The sequence below is a fragment of the Macaca thibetana genome, chromosome 3 (assembly GCF_024542745.1).
Source record: "Macaca thibetana thibetana isolate TM-01 chromosome 3, ASM2454274v1, whole genome shotgun sequence".
Classification (NCBI taxonomy): Eukaryota; Metazoa; Chordata; class Mammalia; order Primates; family Cercopithecidae; genus Macaca; species Macaca thibetana.
This window is the reverse complement of record NC_065580.1, coordinates 139,935,565-139,963,204: the sequence shown is the minus strand read 5'-3', so window position 1 is coordinate 139,963,204 and position 27,640 is coordinate 139,935,565. Positions and strand designations below refer to the sequence as shown.

The window sequence follows — 27,640 nt, the reverse complement described above, 5'->3', positions numbered from 1 at the left end:
GGCAGGAGAATCGCTAGAACCTGGGGACGAGGAGGTTGTGGTGAGCAGAGATCACCCCATTGCACTCCAGCCTGGGCAACAAGAGCAAAACGCTGTCTCAAAAAATATATATATATATACACACACACACATATATGTGTATATGTGTGTGTATCTGTGTATATATGTATGTGTGTATATATATATATTTGGTCTCTGCCCTGGTTCCCAACACAAAGGTCCTAAAATCCTTGTAATTTCCTGAGTGATGGAAGAAATAAGAGCATCTTTTTTTTTTTTTTTTTTTTTTTTTTTTTTTTTGAGACAGTGTCTCACTCTGACCCCAGGTTTGACTGCAGTGGCGTGATCTTGGCTCACTGCAGCCTCGACTTCCCAAGTTCAGGCGATTCTCCCCACTTCGCCTCCCAAGTAGCTGCGACCATAGGCACGCACCACCATGCCTGGCTAATTTTTGTATTTTTTTTGTAGAGATGGGATTTTGCCATGTTGTTCAGGCTGTTTTGTTGCCTAGGCTGGTCTAGAACTCCTGAGCTCAAGCAATCCGCCTGCCTTGGCTTCCCAAAGTGCTGGGATTACAGGTGTGAGCCACAGCGCCTGGCCAGTAAGAGCATCTTGTACAGAGCTTCAAAATCCCTTGCAACATCCTGAGTGACAGGAGTGCCTTTTGTTCTAATGAAGTGACTTGCTGGGCTCCTGGACAGCATCAGGATGAGGGCTGGTCACCAGGAAGACCAAGCCAGGATTTGAAGCTTAGACTCTAAGCTTGAACTTTTAGCCTCCTCCCTCATCCTTTGGGGAAGAGAGAGGAGCTGGAGATTGAGTTAATAACTGATCATGTCTACGTGATCAAGCTTCCATAAAAATCCCTTAAACTCAGCTCGGCACGGTAGCTCACACGCCTGTAATCCAAGCACTTTAGGAGGCCAAGGTGGCTGGATCATTTGAAGTCAGGAGTTTGAGACCAGCCTGGCCAATATGGTGAAACCCTGTCTCTACTAAAAAAAATTAGTCAGGCGAGGTGGAACGTGCCTGTACTCCCAGCTACTCGAGAGGCTGAGGCAGGAAAATTGCTTGAACCTGGGAGGTGGAGGCTGCAGTGGGCTGAGATTGCACCACTGCACTCCAGCCTGGGCGACAGAGCGAAACGCTGTCAAAACAAAACAAAACAAAACAAGGCCAGGCGCAGTGGCTCATGCCTGTAATCCCAGCACTTTGGGAGGCTGAGGCGGGCGGATCATCTGAAGTTGGGAGTTCGAGACCAGTCTGACCAACATGGAGAAACCATGTCTCTACTAAAGATACAAAATTAGCCGGGCATGGTGGTGCATGCCTGTAATCCCAGCTACTTGGGAGGCTGAGTGAGGCAGGAGAATCGCTTGAACCTGAGAGGTGGAGGTTGTGGTGAGCCAAGTCTGCGCCATTGCACTCCAGCCTGGGCAACAAGAGCGAAACTCCATCTCAAAAAAGGAAAGAACACAAAACAAAACAGAACAAAAATTACTCCTTTGGGAAAACACTCAATGAAAGAAAAAAAAATGGAGGAAAAGGAAGACATGAAGATATTCATTCCTGCATTATCTGTGAAGGTAAACAAAAAACAAAAATGCCAGGCAATGGTTTTATTAAATGATAATACATCAATATAATGAAATAATATAAAGGCTTAAAGTCACAGTCATATGGATTCTATGCCTGTGGATGGCAATATTCAAAACAAAACAAAGAAGTAGCTACTTCTCAAATTCAGACAGGTGGGTGGGCAGAAAGGAAACTGACATCTTAGTTGGTGAGACTAAGACCTAGAACTGGTGTATATGGGCAGATTCTGGGCTCTGGACCCCTCCCTGGAGTACACCGGCAGCTGGGGCCTATTTTGCACTTTCCGCTTCAGCCTTTTGCACCAGAAGGGCTCAGCAAAAACACCCACTGAACAGGATTCCGTATTTGCGTTCTTCCAATTTTCAGTAATCTGTCTACTCTACTTCGCAGTTCCATCTGCTATTCAGTTAGAAAGTTCTGTCAACTATCAATTCATTCACCCATCAAAACATTTAAGAACCAGCCGGGCGCGGTGGCTTACGCCTGTAATCCCAGTACTTTGGGAGGCCGAGGCAGGCGGATCACGAGGTCAGGAAATTGAGACCATCCTGGCTAACATGGTGAAACCCCGTCTCTACTAAAAATACAAAAAATTAGCCAGGCATGGTGGTGGACGCCTGTATTCTCAGCTACTCCAGAGGCTAAGGCAGGAGAATGGCGTGAACCTGGGAGGCGGAGACTGCAGTGAGCCGAGATCGTGCCACTAGCCTGGGCGAGAGAGCAGAGACTCCCTCTCAAAAAAAAAAAAACCTACTACGTTTAGGAGGCTGAGGTGGGAGGGTGGGAGGATTGCTTGAACCCAGAAGTTCGAGACCAGCCTGGGCAACACAGCCAGACCCCGACACTAAGTTAAAAAATAAACACATAAAAATCTTACAAAAAGAACCTACCAGCCGGGCACGGTGGTTCACACCTGTAATCCCAGCACTTTGGGAGGCTGAGGTGGGCGGATCACCTGAGGTTGGGAGTTCCAGACTAGCCTGGCCAACATGGTGAAACTCCATCTCTACTAAAAATACAAAAATCTGCCAAGTGTGGTGGCAGGCACCTGTAATCCCAGCTACTTGGGAAGCTGAGGCAGGAGAATCGCTTGAACCCAGGCGGTGGAGGTTGCAGTGGGCCCTGAGATCGCGCCATTGCACTCCAGCCTGGGCAACGAGAGAGAGTCCATCTCAAAAAAAAAAAAAGAACCTACCATTTGCCAGGCTAGTCGCTCTTCTAAGTGCTGGGTAAGAGAAACGAACTAAAGAGGTAATAGTCCTTGCTCTCATGAGAGTTACATGTCAATGGAAGAGACACAAGACTACTCACCAATAAACACATGTCAGGCCATCCCCGCCTCGATTCTGTCACCATACCCAAACAGGCTACAGACTTTTCCTCCTCAACCCAACCTGGTTACCTGGTGTATTTCGAAGTGTAAATCCAAGCTCATATGTCCAGATTAAAATACCGCCTAGGCTGGCCGTAGTGGCTCACGCCTATAATCCCAGCACTTTGGGAAGCTGAGGCGGGAGGATCACTGGAGGTCAGGAATTCGAGATTAGCCTGGCCAACATGGCGAAACCCGGTCTCTACTAAAAACACAAAAATTTGCCAGTCGTGGCGCGTGCCTGTAATCCCAGCTACTCCGGAGGCTGAGGCAGGAGAATCGCTTGAACCCGGAAGGCGGAGGCCGCAGTGAGCCAAGATCTCGGCACTGCACTTCAGCCTGGGTGACAGCTAGACTCCGTCTCACAAAAAAACAAAAACAAAAAAACTAAAATACCGCCTAGGTTACTTAGGATCCTGTTTAAATTTCTTATCACGCACACGAAGCCCTCCAGACTCGCCCCTGCTCACCTTTCCAGCTTCAGCTCCAGGCACCCACGCACCCTCCACACGCAGATGTCTTCACGACAGCCACTTTTCTTCTGCTCGGAGCTTTCCTTCTACCCACCATGCTCGGCCAAAAGAAGATCCTCAACCACTAGACACCAGGGGTGTCTACACCGCAGGCTCGGCGAGGCTCCGGGACCGTCCCCTCCTCTACGCGGCCTCCCGCCCCTTCGGCTCCTTGGAGGCGCGGCATCCTGTACCTTGGAAAACAACGCTCATCCAGTCCTACCGTCCTTTAGGTGGACACGGACCGTGCCTCGTTCATCTCTCTGACAAAGGCCGGGAACTCAGAAATCATTTCTGGGGTGAATGAAAGAGTAACAGTAGGAGATCCGAACAGGACGCTCAGAACCTCCGGGCGTCTAGGCTTCCGGGTGGCGGTTTCGTTGGCTCCGAAGAGGGAAGAGGAAGCGTTTCTTCTGGGGCCGATCTAGGAGGAGGACTCGGTGGGCTGGAGGACTCGGAGCAACGCTCAAGGCATCTGCGCAGTAGCCGCCCTAGGCCGGTGCGGGGCACAGGGACCCCACTGGCCAATTAACGACTCAGTTCAGCAGGAGGGGCGGGGAGCGGCGCCGCTCCGCGCCGCGCCTCCTGTAAGTGAAAGAGAGTGTCCATCGCTTTTATCAGATTATATTATTTTCAGAAGTTGTCATCTCAGGTACTAGGCTTAGTACTTGGGTGACAAAACCATCTGTACAACAAACTCCCGTGGCACTAGTTTACCTATATAACAAACCTGTACATGTACCCTGAACCTAAGAGTTTTTAAAAAGTACTGATCGGCCGGGCGTGGTGGTTTACGCCTGTGATCCCAGCATTTTGGGAAGCTGAGGCGGGCGGATCACCTGAGTTCGAGACCAGCCTGACCAATATGGCGAAACCCCGTCTCTACTAAAAATACAAAATTAGCCGGGCGTGGTGGCGTGTGCCTGTAGTCCCAGCTACTCGGCAGGCTGAGGCAGAGAATTACTTGAAGTCGCGAGGCGGAAGTTGCAGTGAGCCGAGATCACGCCACTGCACTCCAGCCTGGGCAACAGAGCAAGACACTGTAATAATAATAAATAATAATAATGCATGAAAGAAAAGAATTAAGTATTCTAGGTTGGGCACGATGGCTCCTGCCTGTAATCCCACCACTTTGGGAGGCCAAGGCGGGGGCCATCACTTGAGGCCAGGAGTTTGAGACCAGCTTGGGCAACATAGCGAAACCCCGTCTCTACAAAAATGTTACAAAAAGTAAGTCAGACACGGTGCTGAATGCCTGTAGTCCCAGCTACTCTAGAGGATGAGATGGGACCATTGCTTGAGCCCGGGAGTTCATGACTGGAGTGGACAGAGATTGTGCCACCGCACTCCAGCCTGGGCAACACAGTGAGACTGTCTCAAGAAAAAAAGAAAGAAAGGAAGGAGAGAAAGAAGGAAGGAAGAAAGGAGGAAGGAAGGGAGGGAGGGAAAGGAAAAGATCAAATAGATATTAGCATGCTCCCTTTTTTTTTTTTTTTTTTTTTTTTTTTGAGACCGAGTCTCGCTCTGTCGCCCAGGCTGGAGTACAGTGGCGTGATCTCGGCTCACTACAAGCTCCGCCTCCCGGGTTCACACCATTCTCCTGCCTCAGCCTCCCGAGTAGCTGGGACTATAGGCGCCCACCACCACGCCCGGCTAGTTTTTTGTATGTTTAGTAGAGACGGGGTTTCACCGTGTTAGCCAGGATGGTCTCGATCTCCTGACCTCGTGATCCACCCACCTCGGCCTCCCAAAGTGCTGGGATTACAGGCTTGAGCCACCGCGCCCGGCCTGCTCCCCTTTTTCCTCCATATTCTAGCTCCAAGCTTGTAAGTATCTAAGACACCCCATATTAGTCAGTTGTTTCAAGGTGATCACAAAGGAAACCTGGACTAGTTATCACCAAGAAACAGATCTGCAGCCTGGGCAACATAGTGAGACTGTCTCTACAAAATATTAAAGAACCAGCCAGGCATGGTGGCGTGTGCCTGTCGTCCCAGCTACTTGAAAGGCTGACGTGGGAGGATTGCATGAGCCCAGGAGTTTCAGGCTGCAGTGAGCTATGATTGCATCATTGCACTCAGTCTGGGTGACCGAGCAAGACCCTTTCTCAAGAAGAAGGAGAAGTTGGCTGAGCATGGTGGCTCATGCCTGTAATCCCAACACTTTGGGAGGCTGAGGTGGGCGGCTTACCTGAGGTCAGGAGTTTAAAACCAGCCTGGCCAACATGGTGAAACCTTGTCTCTACTAAAAATACAAAAATTAGCTGGGCGTGGTGGCACACACCTATAATCCCAGCTACTCTGGAGGCTGAGGCAGGAGATTTGCTTGAACCCGGGAGGCAGAGGTTGTAGTGAGCCGAGATCATCCCACTGCACTCCAGCCTGGGCAACAGAGTGAGACTCTCTCTCTAAATAAATAAATAAATATACAAAAATTATATGGGCATGGTGGTGGGCACCTGTAGTCCCAGCTACTCTGGAGGCTGAGGCAGAAGAAACACTTGAACCTGGGAGGCGGTGGTTGCAGTGAGCCAAGATCATGCCCCTGCACTCCATCCTGGGGTGACAGAGTGAGAATCCGTCTCAAAAAACAAAGTGTAAAAAAAGTGTAAAACTTACTCAAAGCTGAGTGCATTGGTGTGTGCCTGTAGTCCCAGTTGCTCCAGAGGCTGAGGAAGGAAGATAGCTTGAGCCTAGGATTTCAAGGCCAGGCTGGGCAAAAGAGCAAGACCTGTTCCCTTAAAACAAAACAAAGCCAGGCACAGTGGTTCATGCCTATAATCCCAACACTTTGGGAGGCCGAGGCAGGCAGATCACTTGAGGCCAGGAGTTAAAGACCAGCCTGGCCAACATGGTGAAACCCCGTCTCTACCTTTGGGAGGCTGAGGTGGGAGGATCAATTCAACTCAGGAACTCAAGACCAGCCTGGGCAACATAGTGAGATTCTGTCTCTACGGCGGAAAAAAAAAGGTGGGGCGCAGTGGCTCACGCCTGTAATCCCAGTGCTTTGGGAGGCTGAGGCAGGCAGATCACGCACGAGGTCAGGAGTTCAAGACCAGCCAACATGGTGAAACTCCATCTCTACTAAAAATTCAAAAATTAGCTGAGCATGGTGTCAGGTGCCTGTAATCCCAGCCACTTGGGAGACTGAGGCAGGAAAATCGCTTGAACCCAGGAGGCAGAGGTTGCAGCGAGCCAAGATCGCACCATTGCACTCTAGGCTGGGCGACTGGGCGACAGGGCGAGACTCCATCTCAAAAAAAATAAAAAAGGCCAGGCACGGTGGCTCACGCCTGTAATCCCAGCAATTTGGAAGCCCGAGGCAGGCGGATCACCTGAGGTCAGGAGTTCGAGACCAGCCTGGCCAACATGGTGAAACCCCATCTCGACTAAAAACACAAAAATTAGCCGGGTGTGGTGGCGCACACCTGTAATTCCAGCTACTCAGGAGACTGAGGCAGTAGAAGCTTGAACCCAGGAGGCGAAGGTTGCAGTGAGCTGAGATGGCGCCACTGCACTCCAGCCTGAGCAACAAGAGCGAGACTGCATCTCAACAAACAATAAAATAGCCGAGTGTGGTGGCATTTGCCTGTAGTTCCACCTACTCAGGAGGCTGAAGCGGGAGGATCACTTCAGCCCAGGAGATTGAGGATGTAATGAGCTATGGTTGTGCCACTGCACTCCAGCTTGGATGACAGAGCCAGACCCTGTCTCAGTAAAACCAAACCAAAACAATCAACTTTTCAGCACCAAATAATTCACACGAGAGAGAAACTCTCTTTGTGCAGAGCATGCAGGAAATTGCTTGGAGGAAGTTCAATCCTTTCTCCTCATCGGAAAATTCCTACTGGAGAAAAAACCTTATAAGTGCAACAATGTGGGGAAGTTTTTAGTGGTGACTGAGCCTCATTCATCATTTGACACTTCATGTTGGAAAAAAGCCTTAGGGAATGTGAAGACGATGGAAGAAGTTTCAATCCAAGCTTACCTCTTTTTTTTTTTTGAGATGAAGTCTCACTCTGTCACCCAGGCTGGGGTGCTGTGGTGCAATCTCAGCTCACTGCAACCTCCACCTTCCAGGTTCAAACGATTCTCCTGCCTCAGCCACCCAGGTAGCTGAGACTACAGGCACGCACCACCACACCCAACTAAGTTTTGTATTTTTAGTAGAGACAGGGTTTTACCATGTTGTCCAGGCTAGTCTTGAACTCCTGGCCTCATGTGATCCGCCTGCCTCGGCCTCTTAAAGTGCTGGGATTACAGGCATGAGCCACTGCGCCTGACCACCAAGCTCACCTCTTATTGGCTATCAGCGAATTCATCGTAAAGAAATGAGCTGGGGAAGATTTCCGAGGGCACTAAAAGTTTATTAAACATCAGAGCATTTATACCAAAGATAAGTTCTGCAGACATATGATTTTCACCATTCTGGGAGGCATGGTGAAACCCCATCTCCACAAAAGATACAAAAATGAGCCAGACATGGTGGTATTGCCCATATTCCCGGCTACTTGGGTGACAGAGGCAAGAGGATTGCTTGAGTTCAGGAGTTTGAGACTGCGGTGAGCTACGATCTCACCACTGTACTGCAAATTGGGCAACAGAGTGAAAAAAAAAAAAAAAAAAGGAAGGAGAGGAGAAGAAAAAAATAAATAACTCTTGGGTACTAGGCTTAGTACCTGGATGATGAAATCATCTGTACAACAAACCCCCGTGACACGAGTTTGGCTAAATAATAAAACTGCACATGTACCTCTGAGCCTAAAATAAAAGTTTTTAAAAAAGATTTTTAATGTACACAGTTATAAATTATTCTGAAGTTTGTAATCCTCTCCTTTCCAAAACTCTCTTAGTACTTTATACTCCCATAATGCCATTTAGCACATGGTCTTGTATTTTGACTTGCATGAGGTTTTCTCTTATATCATGGGGGGTTTAACACATATTTATTAAATCTAAGAAGTAATAAATATAGGAAAAAAGAGACCTTTAGAAGAGTCCAGAACTCCATCAAATATGGAAGGAAATTCAAGGACAAGTTAGAGTCTTTTTTTTTTTTCTTTTTCTTTCTTTTTTTTTTTTTTTTGAGATGGAGTTTCCTTCTGTCACCCAGGCTGGAGTACAGTGGCACGATCTCGGCTCACTGCAGCCTCCACCTCCTGAATTCAAGCAATTCTCCTGCCTCAGACTCCCAAGTAGCTGGGACTACAGATGCCCGCCACCACGCCCAGCTAATTTTTGTATTAGTAGAGATGGGGTTTCACTATGTTGGCCAGGCAGGTCTTGAACTCCTGACTGCAGGTGATCTGTCTGCCTCTGCCTCCCAAAGTGTTGGAATTACAGGCGTGAGTCACCACATTTGGCCAATTCTGCATTGTTAAGGATTGCTTCAGATGGATATGGTGGGGCAACTAGGCTTAAGTTCAACCTTTAATGGAATAATCTTCATTTGTAGGGTAAATTACGAGGATACCAGTGTGATGAAAGATGCTTGTGGCCGGGCGCGGTGGCTCAAGCCTGTAATCCCAGCACTTTGGGAGGCCGAGACGGGCGGATCACGAGGCCAGGAGATCGAGAGACGATCCCGGCTAACACGGTGAAACCCCGTCTCTACTAAAAAATACAAAAAAACTAGCCAGGCGAGGTGGCGGGTGCCTGTAGTCCCAGCTACTCGGGAGGCTGAGGCAGGAGAACGGCGTAAACCCGGGAGGCGGAGCTTGCAGTGAGCTGAGATCCGGCCACTGCACTCCAGCCTGGGTGACAGAGCAAGACTCCGTCTCAAAAAAAAAAAAAAAAAAAAGAAAGATGCTTGTTTGTTTTATATTAAAGTCTTAGAATTTTATAGAAGGAAATGATTGAAGACTTTTTTTTTATCATCATTTAAAAATTTTAGGCTGGGCACGGTGGCTCATGCCTGTAATCCCAGCACTTTGGGAGGCCAAGGCGGGAGGATCACTTGAGTAGCTTGAACTCAGTAGTTCGAGACCAGCCTGGGCAACATGGCGAAACCCACATTTCTACAAAAATTTTAAAAATTAGCTGGGCATGGTGGCATGTGCCTGTAGTCCCAGCTACTTGGGAGGTTAAGGTGGGAGGATTGCTTGAGCCTGGCAAGTGGAGGTTGCAGTGAGCTGAGACTGCGTCACTGCATTCCAGCCTAGGTGACAGAGCAAGACCCTGTCGCGGAAAAAATAAATAAATAAATAAATTTTAAAAATAGAGATGGAATCTCACTCTGTTGCCTAGGCTGGTGTCAAGCAATCCTTGTGCCTCGACCTCACGAAGTACTGGGATCACAGGCATGAGCCACCACACCTGGCCAATTCCACAATTCCACAATTCCACACTGATTTGTTTTTGAGGTCGCCTAGGCCGGAGTGCAGTGCTGCGAGCATGGCTCACTGCAGCCTCCACCTCCTGGGCTCAAGTGATCCTCCCGCCTCAGCCTCCCCAGTAAGTGGAACCTCCCAAGTAAGTACAGACACGTGCCACCACACCCAGCTAATTTCCTCGATTTTTTTGTAGATAGGAGGTCTCACTATGTTGCCCAGGCTAGTGTCAAACTTCTGGGCTCAAGCAATCTGCCCACCTTGGCCTCCCAAAGTGCTGGGATTAGAGGCATGAGCCACCACACCTGGCCAGTAATTGAAGATCGTTAATTCAGTTGCTCACTTTTTTTTTTTTGAGATGAAGTCTCACTCTGTCGCCCAGGCTGGAGTGCAGTAGCACAATCTCGGCTCACTGCAACCTCCGTCTCCTGGGTTCAAGCAATTCTCCTGCCTCAGCCTCCCCAATAGCTAGGATTATAGGCATGCGCCACTACACCCAGTCAATTTTGTATTTTTTGTGGAGGTAGGGTTTCTCCATGTTGGTCAGGCTGGTCTCAAATTCCTGACCTTAGGTGATGTGCCTGCCTCAGTCTCCCAAAGTGCTGGGATTATAGGCGTGAGCCACCACATTTGGCCAACTTTGCATTGTTTTTTTTTTTTTTTTTTGCTACGTTTTGGTTTGTTTTTGAGGCAGAGTCTTATTCTGTCTACCAGGCTGGAGTGCAGTGGTGTGATCTTGGCTCCTGGATTCAAGTGATTCTCAGCCTCCCAAGTAGCTGGGATTACAGGCATGTTACATGCCTAGCTAATTTTTGTATTTTTAGTAGAGACAGGGTCTCACTATGTTGCCCAGGGTGGTCTCAAACTCCTGACGTCAAGAGATCCTCCCATTTCCACCTCCCAAAGTGCTGGGATTACAGGTGTGAGCCACCACACCTGGCCAGTAATTGAAGATCTTCAGTTGTTCACTTTTTTTTTTTTTCCCTGAGACGGAGTCTCACTCTGTCACCCAGGCTGGAGTGCAGTGGGGTGATCTCGGCTCACTGCAACCTCTGCCTCCTGGGTTCAAGCAATTCTCCTACCTCAGCCTCCCAAGTAACTAGGATTATACGCATGTGCCACCACGCCTGGCCAATTTTGTATTTTTTGTAGAGATGGGGTTTCTCCATGTTGGTCAGGCTGGTCCTGAACCTGACCTCAGGTGATCCTCCTGCCTCAGCCTTCCAAAGTGCTGGGATTACAGGCGTGAGCCATGGCGCCTGGATGAGTTGCCCATTTTTTAATTGGCAAAACATGATCAAAGAGGTTGGGTAATTTCTCAAGGTGTAGTAGCGGGAATGGAAGCCTTTCTAGGTCTCTTGACTCTATAAATTGTCTGCAGTAATTTTTCTATTCACGATTATCTCTTTTTGATATGTGGTAGGTCAACTTCTTTTTTAAAAAGTAATTTTGAGGTAAAATAATCTGTTTCTGGTCAAAAGTCAGGTAGCTAAGTCCTTCATGAAGAGGAATGCCTGCATGAGCTAGATTACTCAAAGCGTTCCAGTATAAAAGACACCCCCTCCCACCTCTTGGAAGCCTTCAAATGCTCGAAAGAATGTTCCAGAAGGCTGGCTGTGACTAGGAGCTGAATAGAGGCTGCTTCCTCTGAAAAATAAGATCACGTCAAGCTGGGCAAATCTGAGAGCTATGAACCTTCCTAAATGTCAAAATTGCTAAGATATTTTTAAAACTCGGAGGCTTTTATTGACTTAACGACTGAGAAGATGAAAGCGGTGGAAAACGTGAAGAAATCACGCTTTTGTTAGGTGTTGAATTGCCGGAGATGTATCTGTGTCATGAACTGAATTGCGTCTCCCAAATTTATATGTTGAAGTCCTAACCTCCAGGACCTTAGAATGTGACTATATTTGGAGATGGGGTCTGTAAAGAAGTTAAGTTAGAATGAGGTCATTGGGGTGGGCCGCAATCCAATCTGACTGGTGTCCTTATAAGAAGGGGAGATGGGGCCGGGCACAGTGGCTCATCCCTGTAATCCCAGTACTTTGGGAGGCTGAGGCAGGCAGGTCACCTGAGGTCAGGAGTTTGAGACCAGCCTGGACAACATGGTGAAACCCCGTCTCTACTAAAAATACAAAAATTAGCTGGCGTGATGGTGCGCACCTGTAGTCCCAGCTATCGGGAGGCTGAGGCAGAAGAATTGCTTGAACCCAGGAAGTAGAGGTTGCAGTGAGCCAAGATTGTGCCATTGCACTCCAGCCTGGGCAACAAGAGCAAAACTCTGTCTCAAAACAAACAAACAAACAAACAAACAAAGTCAGCTAGCTCATGTCTTTCTTTTTTTTTATTTTTGAGACAAGGTCTTGTACTGTTGACCAGTTTGAAGTGCGGTGGTACAATCATAGCTCACTGCAGCCTTGACCTTCTGGGCTCAAGGAATCCTCCCGTCTCAGCCTCCAGAGTAGCTGGGACCACAGGCATGCACCACCATGCCTGGATAATTTTTGTATTTTTTGTAGAGATGGGGTCTCTTCATGTTTCCCAGGCTGGTCTTGAACTCTTGGCCTCAAACAATCCTCCTGCCTCGGCTTCCCGAAGTGCCGGGATTACAGGCATAAGCCACCACGCCTGGCTTCTTGTTATAATGGTACTGAAACACTCTACAAAGTACTGGTGAGTACACAACACAATTTTCCCTTAGGTTCAGTTTTTCTATCCCAGAACTTGCTGAATGTGATTCCCAAGCAAGCCTTGTGCATTCTGCCATGCACTCTAAGTGTGGGATGCAGAAACAGCTTTTCAGATAATGCTGCTTTACTAACTCCCAAAAGGCGTGAAGAAAAAGGTCTTTGGTCCAGGCGCAGTGGCTCACACCCGTAATCCCAGCACTTTGGGAGGCCTAAGTGGGTGGATCAGTTAAGTCAGAAGTTGGAGACCAGCCTAGCTAACAAGGAAAAAAACCATGTCTACTAAAAATATAAAAATTAGCCAGGCAACATGGCAGGCCCCTGTAATCCCAGCTATTTGGGAGGCTGAGGCAGGAGAATCACTTGAACCCAGGAGGCGGAGGTTACAGGAAGCAGAAAGTGCACCAGTGGAAGGAATGAAGGAAGGAAGGAAGGAAGGAAAAGAAAGAAAGAAAGGGAAGGGAAGGGAGAAAGAAAAGAAAGAAAGGAAGAAAGGAAAGAAGGAAGGGAAGGGAGAAAGAAAAGAAAGAAAGGAAGGAAAGAAGGAAGGGAGGGAGGGAGAGAAAAAGAAAGACAAAGAGAGCCGGGCGCGGTGGCTCAAGCCTGTAATCCCAGCACTTTGGGAGGCTGAGACGGGCGGATCACAAGGTCAGGAAATCGAGACCATCCTGGCTAACACGGTGAAACCCCGTCTCTCCTAAAAAATACAAAAAACTAGCCGGGCGAGGTGGCGGGCGCCTGTGGTCCCAGCTACTCCGGAGGCTGAGGCAGGAGAATGGCGTAAACCCGGGAGGCGGAGCTTGCAGTGAGCTGAGATTCGGCCACTGCACTCCAGCCTGGGCGACAGAGCCAGACTCAGTCTCAAAAAAAAAAAAAAAGACAGACAAAGAGAAAGAAGGAGGGAGGGAGGAAGGGAGGGAGGGAAAGAAGGAAAGAAGGAAGGAAGAAAGGAAGGAAGGAAAGAAAGAAAAAAAGAAAGAGACAGAAAGAAAGAAAGAAAGAAAGAAAGAAAAAGAAAGAAAGAAAGAAAGAAAGAAAGAAAGAAAGAAAGAAAGAAAGAAAGAAAGAAAGAAAGAAAGAAAGAAAGAAAGAGGTATTTGCACATTTCTGATCACAGAGGCCCTGAAGATGGGTCTGCTAGCCTTTTACTATTCTCAGAAACCTGCTTGGTGTTTGGGAGGAGGGCTGGAGAAGGGGGCAAGAGCTGACTTTCCTCGCCCTGCAGAAGCACGCCGAGGTGGCTGTTCTGTGTTCAGCGAGGCGCTAGACTCCAGACCTAGGAGCCCTCACATGTCTTCCTCCCCTTCTCTGGCCAGGCACCGGTTGTCCCACGTGCCCTTAGCTCTCAGAACATCCAGCTCTGCCAACCTTGCAGAAAGATCTGGGGGTAGGGGGATTGGGGGAGAATCTTTTTTTTTTTTTTTTTTTTGAGACAGAGTCTCGCTCTGTCGCCCGGGCTGGAGTGCAGTGGCCGAATCTCAGCTCACTGCAAGCTCCGCCTCCTGGATTCACACCTTTCTCCTGCCTCAGCCTCCCGAGTAGCTGGGACTACAGGCGCCCGCCACCTCGCCCGGCTAGTTTTTCGTATTTTTTAGTAGAGACGGGGTTTCACCATGTTAGCCAGGATGGTCTTGATCTCCTGACCTCGTGATCTGCCCGTCTCAGCCTCCCAAAGTACTGGGATTACAGGCTTGAGCCACCGTGCCCGGCCCGGAGGAGAATCTTTATTGGGGCCGTACACTCTGCAGCCTCATAGGACTAGCGGGGCAGGAGCCAGGGTCCAGTTGACCCTGATGAAAAGTTTAATAGAGCTGGGCGTGGTGGCTCACGCCTGTAATCCCAGCACTTTGGGAGGCCAAGCTGGGTGGATCACCTGAGGTCAGGAGTTCAAGACCAGCCTGACCAACGTGGTGAAACCCCGTCTCTACTAAAAATACACAAATTAGCCAGGTGCGGTGGCACGTGCCTGTAGTCCCAGCTACTCAGAGGCTGAGGCAGGAGAATCACTTGAAACCGGTAGGTGGAGGTTGTGGTGAGCTGAGATCATGCCATTGCACTCCAGCCGGGGCAACAAGAGTGAAATTCTATCTCAAAAAAAAAAAGGCCGGGTGCGGTGGCTCAAGCCTGTAATCCCAGCACTTTGGGAGGCCGAGACGGGCGGATCACAAGGTCAGGAGATCGAGACCATCCTGGCTAACCCAGTGAAACTCCGTCTCTCCTAAAAAATACAAAAAACTAGCCGGGCGAGGTGGCGGGCGCCTGTGGTCCCAGCTACTCGGGAGGCTGAGGCAGGAGAACGGCATAAACCCAGGAGGCGGAGCTTGCAGTGAGCTGAGATCCGGCCACTGCACTCCAGCCTGGGCGACAAAGCGAGACTCCGTCTCAAAAAAAAGAAAAGAAAAGAAAAGAAAAGTTTAATACGGATATGTAGCCCAGCTGTGGTCGGGCACAGTGGCTCTCACGCCTGTAATCCCAGCGCTTTGGGAGGGTGAGGTGGGTGGATTGCTTGAGCCCAGGAATACGAGACCAGTCTGGGCAACATGACGAGACGCCCCTCTTTATTTTATTTTATTATTCATTTATTTATTTTTATTATTATTTTGAGATGGAATTTCGCTCTTGTCACCCAGGCTGGAGTGCAATGGCGCGATCTCGGCTCACTGCAACCTCTTCCTGCCGGGTTCAAGCGATTCTCCTGCATCAGCCTCCCAAGTAGCTGGGATTACAGGCACATGGCACCAGGTACAGCTAATTTTTATACTTTTAGTAGAAATGGCGTTTCACCATGTTGTCCAGGCTGGTCTGGAACTCCTGACCTCAGGTGATCTACCCGCCTTGGCCTCCCATAGTGCTGGGATTACAGGCTTAAGATACCGTGCCTGACCGATGCCCTTTATTAAAAAAACCTTTATGTCTTTATAAAAAATACATAAAATTACGCCAGGCGCAGTGGCTCATGCCTGTAATTCTAGCACTTGGGGAGGCCGAGGCGGGCGGATCACAAGGTCAGAAAATCAAGACCATCCTGGCTAACACGGTGAAACCCCGTCTCTACTAAAAAATACAAAAAATTAGCCAGGCGCAGTGGCGGGCGCCTGTGGTCCAGCTACTCGGGAGGCTGAGGCAGGAGAATGGCGTGGGCTCCGGAGGCGGAGCTTGCAGTGAGCCGAGATGGCGCCACTGCACTCCAGCCTGGGCGACAGAGCGAGACTCCGTCTCAAAAAAAAAAACCCATAAAATTAGCCTGATGTGGTTGTGCATGCTTGCAGTCCCAGTTACCGAGGAGGCTGAGGTGGGAGAATTTCTTGAGCCTGGGAAGTTGAGGTTGCAGTGAACCATGATTGTGCTGCTGCGCTCCAGCCTGGGGGACAGAGCAAGACCCTGTCTTAAAAATCAGTAAATAAATAAATAAATAAATAAATAAATAAATAAATAAAGCAATTATTATAATATGATGGTCAAAGTGTTCTTATTCAGTTAGCCTCTCACCAGAGCTTAGCGGAGGGGTCTTCAACTCTAGACTGCAAGTTAAGAAAAAGTTTTGAAGAGGTAATGGCAGAACTGAGTTTTTGTCTGTTTTTTGTTTCTTGTTTGTTTTTGAGACAGGATCTCGCTGTGTTCCCCCAGGCTGGAGGACAGTGTTGCAATCATAGCTCACTGCACCCTGGAACTCCTGGACTCATGTGATCCTCCCATCTCAGCCTCCCAAGTAGCTGGGACTACAGGTGCACCACCACACCCAGCTAATTTTTAAAATTTTTTTGTAGAGACAGGGTCTTGCTATGTCATCCAGGCTGGTCTCAGCCTCCTGGGCTCAAGCAATCCTTTCTCATCGGCCTCCCACAATGTTGAGATTAGAGGTGTGAGCCACCATGCCCACTCAGGGTGATATTCTTTTTTTTTCTTTTGGGATGGAGTTTCACTCTTGTCACCCAGGCTGGAGTGCAGTGGTAGAGTGGTGCAATCTTGGCTCACTGCAACCTCCACCTCCTGGGTTCAAATGATTTTCGGGATTACAGGCGTGAGCCACCGTGCCTGGCGTCCATATTTTGAAATATTTTCGATCTGTGGTTGGCTGAATCAATGGATGGGGAACCTGCATCTATTTTTATTTTTTAATTTTTATTTATTTATGTTTCTGAGATGGAGTCTCACTCTGTCGCCCAGGCTGGAGTGCAGTGGCGTGATCTCAGTTCACTGCAAGCTCCGCCTCCTGGGTTCACGCCATTCTCCTGCCTCAGCCTTCCAAGTAGCTGGGACTACAGGCACCCACCACCATGCCCGGCTAGTTTTTTGTATTTTTAGTAAGACGGGGTTTCATCGTGTTAGCCAGGATGATCTTGATCTCCTGACCTCGTGATCCGCCCATCTCGGCCTCCTGAAGTGTTGGGATTACAGGCGTGAGCCACTGCGCCCAGCTGGGGAAACTGCATCTATAAGGCTCAACTGTACTGGCCTCGTCAGCCAGGAAGTGCTCCTTCTTCTGTTTTCTGGAGATTACATGTAATTGGTGTTGATATTTTTTTAACTATGAGTAGACTTCTCCAGTGAAACTATCTGGGTTTGGAGATACCTTTTTCAAGAGTGGGAGGAAAGAGTTACACAACAGGTTTGTTTCACTCCTTTCTCACTTATCTCTGCAGCCAAGGTGATGACTGTTGGTCAAACTCTGAAAACCAAACTTCTGGAATATTCACATAGCTACTGGGCCAGATGTTATTCTCCACACCCAAAACAGTGAGCCAAGGTGAACCAGGCTATCAGCAGGTTTAAAGTAAACATAAAGATTCATGACACTTGGCCAGGCGCAGTGGCTCAAGTCTGTAATCCCAGAATTTTGGGAGGCCGAGGTGGGCCGGATCACTTGAGGTCAGGAGTTCAAGACCAGCCTGGCTGGCATGGGAAAAACCTGTCTCTACTGAAGATACAAAAAATTAGGTGGACGTGGTGGCGAGCACCTGTAATCTCAGCTACTTGGGAGGCTAGGGCAGGAGGATCACTTGAACCTGGGAGACAGAGGTCAAAGTGAGCCAAGATCACACCACGGCACTCCAACCTGGGTGACAGAGCGAGACTCTGTCTCAAAAAAAAAAAAAAAGAAGCAGCAGCAGCTACAGTAAGCCGTGATCATGCCACTGCACTCCAGCCTGGGTGACACAGTGAGATCCCATTTCTGAAAAAAAAAAGAAAAAAAGATTCATGATGCCCAACCTGCGGTTTAGGGCTGTGATTGGTCACATGGCAGGAATGTCACCCAGGCTGGAGTGCAATGGTGCAATCTCAGCTCACTGCAACCTCCGCCTCCTGGGTACAAGCGATCCTCCTGCCTCAGTCTCCTGAGTAGCTGGGTTTGCAGACGTGTGCCACCACACCCAGCTAAATTTTTTATATTTTTAGTAGAAACGGGGTTTCACCACATTGGCCAGGCTGCTCTCGACCTTGGGACCTCAAGTGATCTGCCCTCCTCAGTCTCCCAAAGTGCTAGGATTACAGGCATGAGCCATCACGCGCGGCCCACAAATTTTTTATTTTATTTCATTTTTTTCCAGATAGAGTCTTGCTGTTGTCACCTAGGCTGGAGCACAGTGGTGCGACCTTGGCTCACTGCAACCTCTGCCTCCCAGGTTCATGCGATTCTCCTGTCTCAGCCTCCTGAGTAGCTGGGATTACAGGCGCCTGCCACCATGCCTGGCTAATGTTTTTGTATTTTTAGTAGAGACAGGGTTTCACCATGTTGGCTAGGCTGGTCTGGAACTCCTGACCTCAGGTGATCTGCCTGCCTTGGCCTCCCAAAGTGCTGGGATTACAGGCATGAGCTACCACGTCCGGCCTAATTTTTTTTTTTTTTTTTTTTTTTTTTTTTTTAATAAAGACGAAGTCTCACCATGTTGCCTAGGCTAGTCTAAAACTCCTGGACTCAAGAAATCCTCCCACCTCAGCCTCCCAAAGTGCTGGGATTACAGGGGTGAGCCACTGCGCCTGGCCTAACCACACAAATTTTGACACCAGAACTCAAGTGGGATTTCCTGGGCAAGGACATCTCACACAAATCCTTGCAGTTTGCTCCAGGAAAAGATGTGTCTGTGCATCCCTGCAGAGAGAGGATAAAAAAGTGTGCATTTGACCTCTCCAGCCTTCATCTATTAATACCCTTTTTCCTGCTGTTCTTGTATTGTGTCCTCCACTGTAATAAATCTTCACCTAGAGTAGAACTTGATCTGCAGTCACGTGGGTCCTTCCAGGAAATCACCAAACTAGTTGTATGTGACCACGAAGACAAGAAATTGTTTTATTAAAACTATGAATTCAAGGCCAGGTGCAGTGGTTCATGCCTATAATCCTAACACTTAGGGAGGCTGAGGTGGGTGGATCACCTGAGGTCAGGAGTTTGAGACCAGCCTAGTTAACATGGTGAAACCCCGTCTCTACTAAAAATGCAAAAAATTAGCCAGGCGTGGTGGTGGGCTCCTGTAAACCCAGCTACTCAGGAGACTGAGGTGGGAGAATCGCTTGAACCTGGAAGGCAGAGGTTACAGTGAGCCAAGATCGCGCCACTACACTCCAGCCTGGGTGATGAAGTGAGTCACCATCTAAAAAAAAAAAAAGGGAATTCAGCTGGGCATGGTGGCTCACACCTGTAATCTTAACACTTTGGGAGGCAAGACAAGTGGATTGCTTGACCCCAGGAGTTGGAGACCAGCCTGGACATCTTGGCAAAACCCCGTCTCTACAAAAAATTTAAAAATTAGCTGAGTGTGGTGGCGGGTGCCTGTAGTCTCAGCTACTCAGGAGGCTGAGGTGGGAGGATCACCCGAGCCCAGGAAGTCAAGGCTGCGGAGAGCCGTGATTGTGCCACTGCACTCCAGTGTGGGTGACAAAGTGAGACGTAGTCTCAAAATGAAATGAAATAAAATAAAAAACCATGAATTCCATTTTTAAAATTGTTACAAGATTTTAAAAATGATGTTCCATATTGAGTGTTATTTGGTACTTTGTAGTTTTCAAGGAATTGGTCATTTCATCCAACTTGTTGGATTTATATGGGAAGAGTTGTTTGGTACCGCCTTACTATTCTTTTATTAGTTTTTTTGTTTTTGTTTTTGTTTTTTTTTTTTGAGACGGAGTCTCGCTCTGTCACCCAGGCTGGAGTACAATGGCTCAATCTTAGCTCACTGCAACCTCCGCCTTCCTGAAGCGAGTCTAGTGCCTTGGTCTCCTGAGTAGCTGGGATTACAGGCGTGAGCCACTACACCAGGCTAATTTTTGTATTTTTAGTAGAGACAGGGTTTCACCATATTGCGCAGGCTGGTCTTGAACTCCTGACCTCAGGTGATCCACCCACCTCAGCCTCCCAAAGTGCTGGGATTACAGGCGTGAGCCGCGGCACCTGGCCTTGTTTCTTTATTTTGTTTTGTTTTGAGGTTTTGAGATGGAGTTTCACTCTTGTTGCCCAAGCTAGAGTGCCATGGCAAGATCTCGGCTCACTGCAACCTCTGCCTCCTAGGTTCAAGCGATTCTCCTGCCTCAGTCTCCCAAGTAGCTGAGATTACAGGCATTAGCCACCGCACCTGGCCCTCTTTTTTTAAAGACAGAGTCTCACTCTGTTGCCCAGGCTGGTGTGGAGTGACATGATCTCAGCTCACTGCAGCCTCTGCCTCCCGGATTCACGTGATCCTCCCACCTCCAGCCTCCCTAGTAGCTGGGACTAAAGGTGTGTACCACCATGCCTGGCTAATTTTTGTATTTTTATTTATTTATTGTTGCATGAGGCCTACAGCAGTAGGTGGCAAGGTGCCACGCCTGAGTGCGGATGACCAGATTGTTCTCCAATCGCCAACCTCAGTGGTGCAACGGGAGACAGACATGGGAAGGCTATGACGTCACAGGCCTTGTGACGTTATGGCAGGATACGGGGAAGGGAAGCAAAGCGAGGTAACGAGTAGCGGACTACAGCAAGAAGATGGAACATGAATTTGCATGTCATCCTTGCGCAGGGGACATGGTAATCTCTGTATCATTCCAATTTTAGTATATGTGCTGCCGAAGCGAGCACAATTTTTGATTTTTTGTAGAGACAGGGTCTTGCCATGTCACTGAGGCTGGTTGCAAACTCCTGAATTGAAGTGATTCGACCACCTCAGCCTCCCAGAGTGCCGAGATTACAGGCATGAGCCACAGCACCTACCCTCAAATGGAAATTTTAAAACAAAAATACAGTAACAACAGTTTAAAACTCACTAGATGGACTCAGTAACAATATGAAGGTGAGGAAGAGTCAGTAGACAAAGGTGGATTGATAGAAAGCACTCAAACTGGCCGGTCACTGTGGCTCACGCCTGCAATCCCAGCACTTTGGGAGGTCGAGGTGGTTGGATCACTTGAGGTCAGGAGTTCGAGACCAGCCTGGCCAACATGGCGAAACCGGTCTCTAGTAAAAATGCAAAATTAGCTGGGCGTGGTGCGCGCTTGTAATCCCAGCTACTCAGGAGCCTGAGGCAGGAGAATTGCTTCAACCTGGGACGTGGAGGTTGTGGTGAGCCGAGATTGCGCCGTTGCACTCCAGCCTAGGCAACAAGAGCAAAAAGAAAAAAAGAACCGAAACTGAGGCTGGGCACAGTGGCTCACGTCTGTAATCTCAGAACTTTAGAAGGCAGAGGTGGGTGGATCACCTGAGGTCAGGAGGTTGAGACCAGCCTGGCCAACATGGTGAAACCCTGTCTCCACTAAAAATGCCAAAATTAGCCAGGCTTGGTGGTGAGTGCCTGTAATTCTAGCTACTCAGGAAGCTGAGGCAGGAGAATTGCTTGAACCTGGGAGGCGGAGGTTGCAGTGAGTGGAGATCATGCCACTGCACTCCAGATGAAATGACAGAGCAACAATGCGTCTCAGGAAAAAAAAAAAGATCAGTGGGATTACTTGGCGTATTTCTGTTTCTTTCAGGGAAATTTATCCTAAGAAAGAGAAAGGATTATTTCAGTTTTCTCTGACAAACTTATTTTAAAAAGAGCCCTAGATCTTACACATAATTTCCTCGTGAGTCTCTAGAATTCTAAACAGGAAAGCACATTGTTAATGTTATATATTTTTTTAATAGGGCTATTTTTAGACTGGATAGAATAGCAGAATAGTTTGTGTTTTGTGTGGACTTCAGAGTACACTGAAGCCTATAAAATAACCAATCTTGTTAGACATCTATATCCGAAGTCATACGACTCCAAGCGTAGTATAACCCCTGTATATTTCTAAAGACTATCCTATTGTTATGTTTTTGGCTTTTTTTTTTTTTTTTCTGAGATGGAGTTTCGCTTTTGTTGTCCAGGCTGGAGTGCAGTGGCATGATCTCAGCTCACTGCAACCTCCGCCTTCCAGTTTCAAGCCATTCTCCTGCCTCAGCCTCATGAGTAGCTGGGATTACAAGCACGTGGCACCACTCCTGGCTGATTTTTGGATTTTTAGTAGAGACGGGGTTTCACCATATTGGTCAGGCTGGTCTTCAACTTCTGACCTCAGGTGATCAGCCCGCCTGGACCTCCCAAAGTGCTGGGTGTGAGCCACTGCTCCTGGCCATGTTTTTGCTTTTATGATGTATTTATTATAATTAGAATTTGTTCGATGCTACTGCAGGATATGAGTAATTATTAAGAGAAAATATGACTTTTTTTTTTTTTTTTTTTTTGAGACGGAGTCTCGCTCTGTAGCCCAGGCTGGAGTGCAGTGGCCGGATCTCAGCTCACTGCAAGCTCCGCCTCCCGGGTTCACGCCATTCTCCGGCCTCAGCCTCCCGAGTAGCTGGGACTACAGGCGCTGCCACCTCGCCCGGCTATTTTTTGTATTTCTTAGTAGAGACGGGGTTTCACCGTGTTAGCCAGGATGGTCTCGATCTCCTGACCTCGTGATCCGCCCATCTCGGCCTCCCAAAGTGCTGGGATTACAGGCTTGAGCCACCGCACCTGGCCGAAAATATGACTTTTTAACAAAGCAGTTCCAGGAATACATTGCAGACAAAAAAAAGATGACTGCTTAAAATAGGTCTACTGTTTTTTTTTTTGTTTTTATTTTTTGAGACGGAGTCTCGCTCTGTCGCCCAGGCCGGAGTGCAGTGGCCAGATCTCAGCTCACTGCAAGCTCCGCCTCCCGGGTTCACGCCATTCTCCTGCCTCAGCCTCCCAAGTAGCTGGGACTACAGGCGCCCGCCACCTCGCCCGGCTAGTTTTTTGTACTTTTCAGTAGAGATGGGGTTTCACCGTATTAACCAGGATGGTCTCGATCTCCTGACCTCGTGATTCGCCCGTCTCGGCCTCCCAAAGTGCTGGGATTACAGGCTTGAGCCACCGCGCCCGGCCAAAAAATAGGTCTACTGTTAAAATGTTTTCTATATTAAGGAACCTTCGTGAGATCCCTGACACCATTGTGAACACAACCTTGTGTGATTATGTTACATGATTTTCCTTTCATCCTTTTTCATTGTATCTAAGTTCTTGGCCATGCAGACACAACTGACAACACTTAATCTCTCTTGAAGACATTTTTCAATCTCTAAGTGACTACTGACTTCAACATATCTATCTTGTTTTTACCACAGCATTTTGAAACATCAGTGTAGGCCGGGCGCAGTGGCTTACGCCTATAATTCCAGCACTTTAGGGGGCCGAGGCAGACGGATCTGCTGAGGTCAAGAGTTCGGGACCTGCCTGGCCAACATGGTGAAACCCCGTCTTTACTGAAAACACAAAAATTAGCCAGGCATGGTGGCGGGTGCCTATAATCCCAGCTACTCAGGAGGCTGAGGCAGGAGAATCGCTTGAATAACTCGGGAGGCAGTTAGCAGTGAGTTGACATCACGCCATTGTACTCCAGCCTGGGCGACAGAGCAAGACTGTCTCAAAATTAAAAAAAAAATAAAATAAAATAAAATAAAAATCTGATTAATAGGGAAAATCTATATGTATACTTACAAAAAAATGCTTTTCAGGGCTGGGTGCGGTGGCTCACGCCTGTAATCCCAGCACTTTGGGAGGCTGAGGCGGGTGGATCACCCACCTGAAGCGGGTGGTCTCGACCAGGAGTTTGAGACCAACCTGACCAACATGGAGAAACCCTGTCTCTACTAAAAATACAAAATTAACCGGGTGTGGTGGCGCATGCCTGTAATCCCAACTACTTGGGAAGGCTGAGGAAGAAGAATCGCTTGAACCCGGGAGGCGGACACTGTGGTGAGCTGAGATCGCGCCATTGCACTGCAGCCTGGGCAACAAGAGCGAAACTCCATCTCAAAGAAAAAGAAAAAATTGCTTTTCAAATTTTTGCATTTCTGACAGCTGGATGTCCCCACCTGCCAACCAGTCCTGTGGCCCCCACCCAGGATCTGACTTAGCCCAAGAGGACAGCTTTAATCCCCTATGATTTCATCTCCTCCACCCAACGAATCAGCGGGCCCCCTACCCTGGCCCCTGCCCACCAAACTATCTTGGAAAAATCCCTAATCTCCAAGCCATTGGCAAGATTGATTTGAGTAATATCTCCATCTCTCACGTGGCATAGCTGGCTTCTTCACATCAGTGAAACTCTTTGATGCCACAGTCTTGAGTGGATTTTGTTTGTGTGGTGGTCAGGAAGAACCCCTCGAGCCGTTACAAATATGGGGACATTGTGGAGAACCATTTTAGGGACCCCATCCCACTGAGTACCACGAATACAGAAAAAATCTGTGATCCCGTTTATATGTTTTAGAAGTGAGAGAAACTCCAAATGAGATATGGCCAAGTTGTGCAACAGAATTTAGAATTTATTCAATATTACAGTGTTTGTATCACAGAGAACATCTTTGTCGTTTATACAGGCAATTTTCCTTGGGGCTCCCATGCTATTGAACACTGTAACGTTGATTTTGGAGAGAATCCCTGGGGATGGGGGAGGCATCGTCAACATTCCAATGCAGCATCAGCTAATTCACATGCAACAAAGACTCTCTCAATGCAGAACCATGCAAGAGCTTTCGGGAAAGTACAGCTCATTCAACATCAGAGAATTCACAATGGAGGAAAATCGTATGTACGTAATGGATGTAAAAATGCTTTGAGATGGTGCCCAGAGCTAATCAGACATCTGGGATTTTGTAGCAGAGAGGGGCCTTGTGAGTATAATGGATGAGGAAGAACCTTCAATCAGAGTTCCATTCTTAGACAATATCAGCTAATTCGGTTGGGACTTAAAATGGTCATACGTAATGAAGACGGAAAACTCGGGGAAGCGTGGAGAAAACGGAATGTGAGATCATTCACACTGGAGAGAAGCCTCCGGAGTATAATTAGTGTGGAAAATCACTTGGGGACAAGCTTAGCTTTCTCATCATTGGAGAATTCACACAAAAAAAGGAATGAGCTTGGACAGAACGTGGGAGAACTTTCAGGCACTAATCAGGCCAATTCATCCCCAAGAAAAACCTTGATGACGAAGAAGGGGAAAATGTCTTCCAGTTTTTTTCCTTATTGGATTTCAGAGAATCCTCAGTGATACACAGCGAAACTTGCTGGAGGAATTCAGGGTTTACTAAGATTCACATTAAAGCGTTAACCCCATTAAAGTACGGTTTAAACTTTTTTGCTTCTTTCACCACAGTCAAAGCTTTCATTCCTTACGTCTCTGTTGAGTGAATAAAGCAACAAGCAAACATCAATGGTGCACTGACTTTGCCCTTCAAAACATCATACAAGCCGGGTGTGGTGGCTTATGCCTGTAATCCCAGCACTTTCGGAGGCTGAAGCGGGCGGATCATGAGGTCAGAAGTTCGAGACCAGCCTGGCCAACATAGTGAAACCCCGTCTCAACTAAAAATAAAAAAATTAGCTGGGCATGGTGGTGCTTGCCTGTAGGGTCAGCTACTCAGGAGGCTGAGGCAGGAGAATCGCTTGAACCTGGGAGGTGGAGGTTGTGGTGAGCCGAGATCGTGCCACTGCACTCCAGCCTGGGCAACAGAGTGAGACTCCATCTCAAAAAAAAAACAAAAACAAAAACAAAAAATCATACAATATGTGGGGTGCAGAAAGACAGCATTGAGAGGTGCTGGGTTTGGTGCAACAATGGCAGTTGCAAATTCTGATATCATCGAAACACACCATGGGTGGGCCCCGTATATCTGATGATCTTCCAGGGGCCACATCTCTATAAATGCTGAAGATTATTTGGAGTTGGGGCTGGGGGTGCTTTTTCTCCAGGTCTGGGTAAAATGAAGTAATATGTATTTCAAAGATACATTAGGAGGATGCCAGTTTCTCTTTGTTTTATATTTTCAAAAACAGAGATTTAAAGAGGATGGGCTAGAGCTCTTGCATTCAGCTTCGCATTTCATAAGGGAAGAATCAGGCATATGTCCTGTGTTGAAGCAACACACACACACACACACACACACATGCACGCACACCATGTTTGGTGAAAGTCAGACCAGAAGAAAGCTTTCTCTAGTCCTCATCAACTGATTGCTTCTCTCCTACCAGCCTTGTTCGTGTCCTTGGACCAGCTAAGTCTTCCAAAATACATTCTTGCCTCTCCCTACAGTAACTCTCCCATTGGGTTCTTAATAGAAGTGAGTTAGGTTTTGTAGATTTCTGGCTGCTAGCTCTGCTTTGAGAAGCCAGAAAGAGGCCGGGCACAGTGGCTGACGTCTGTAATCCCAGCACTTTGGGAGGCTGAGGCAGGTGGATCACGAGGTTAGGAGTTCGAGACCAGCCTGACCAACATGGTGAAACTCCGTCTCTACTAAAAATACAAAAATAAGCTGGATGCATGATGGTGCAGGCCTGTAATGCCAGCTGCTCAGGAGGCTGAGGCAGGAGAATCGATTGAACCCAGGAAGCAGAGGTTGCAGTGAGCCAAGATCACACCACAAATACCTCTTTCTTTCTTTGTCTGTGTCCCCTAGGCCTTGGGGTTAGGACTCAGAGCTGGGATTCCTCTGTAGGCTAGGACCAATCCTGATTCTTATTCCCTCCATATAAGCAATAATTTGATTTCTAATCTCTAAACTTAGGTTGATTTTCCACTGGGAGTTATAGCAAGAGCCACAGGTTTCTGAGAAGGGGTGAGGAATGCTTTAGGCTGCAAGTAGCAGAAATCTGCCTAGAAAATAAAGACACATGACTTACAGATCAATGAGACTGGAAGTGGGGGTTCCAGGATAGGTATGGCAGCTCAGTGCTGTCATAGAGGACATAGGCTCTGCCATCCTCAGTATGTGGGCTTTTCCCCTTGGTCTTGTTGCCTCATGGTCTCAAGATGGTCCAGATCCCAGCCATCTCCCCATACTTTTGTTGTTGTTGTTGTTGTTGTTGAGACAGAGTCTCACTCTATTGCCCAGGCTATTGTGTAGTGGTGTGATCTCGGGTCACTGCAACCTCTGCTTCCCAAGTTCAAGTGATTCTCCTGCCTCAGTCTCCCAAGTAGCTGGGATTACAGGTGCCTGCCACTGCGCCCGGCTAAGTTTTGTTGTTTTTGTTTGTTTGTTTGTTTTTTTGGAGACAGAATCTTACTCTGTCACTCAGGCTGGAGTGCAGTGGCACCATCCCGGCTCACTGCAACCTCTGCCTCCCAGGTTCAGGTGATTCTCCTGCCTCATCCTCCTGAGTAGCTGGGATTACAGTCGTGTGCCACCATGCCCAGCTAATTTTGTATATTTAGTAGAGACAGGGTTTCACCATGTTAGCCAGGCTGACCTTGAACTCCCGATCTCAGATGATCCGCCCGCCTTGGCCTCCCAAAGTGCTGGAATTACAGGCGTGAGCCACCTTGTCTGGCAAACAGGATGGTGGGCTGCATGCGCCGGAAATCCCCGTATGTTTTACCAGCACAGCTAAGTCATCTCCCCACTTTTAAGCCAACTGACAGCAAAGGGAACGAGCAGCAAACTGGCTGCAGTGACAAGAGGCAAGAGGCAGCCCTGGGCTGGTTTCTCTGGGCCCTTTGTGGAGTCCCATCTCTGCTCTCACCCTCTCCTTTATCCTCTTGCCAAAACCAAGCTCATTTTCCCTCCACAATGAGGGGATTTTCTTCATGGCATAGCTGATTTTGGTTTTGCTTCAATGGCCAAGTTTCTTCTCCAGTGTAATTTTGGCCAGCACACTGGTCTGACCAGGCCCTACTTGCCCTC

General features: G+C 48.1%; 2 protein-coding genes and 1 pseudogene across 2 annotated transcripts in view; 1 reads left to right on the top strand and 2 right to left on the bottom strand.

Annotated features, from left to right (window-relative positions):
- The window catches only part of CUX1 (cut like homeobox 1), a 1,083,765-nt gene that overhangs the window by 56,870 nt on the left and 999,255 nt on the right, over positions 1-27,640 (top strand).
- Positions 1-27,640, bottom strand: part of FIS1 (fission, mitochondrial 1) — a 386,064-nt gene that overhangs the window by 10,106 nt on the left and 348,318 nt on the right. The window lies entirely within an intron of this gene.
- On the bottom strand, positions 20,453-20,551 carry LOC126951760 (uncharacterized; annotated as a pseudogene).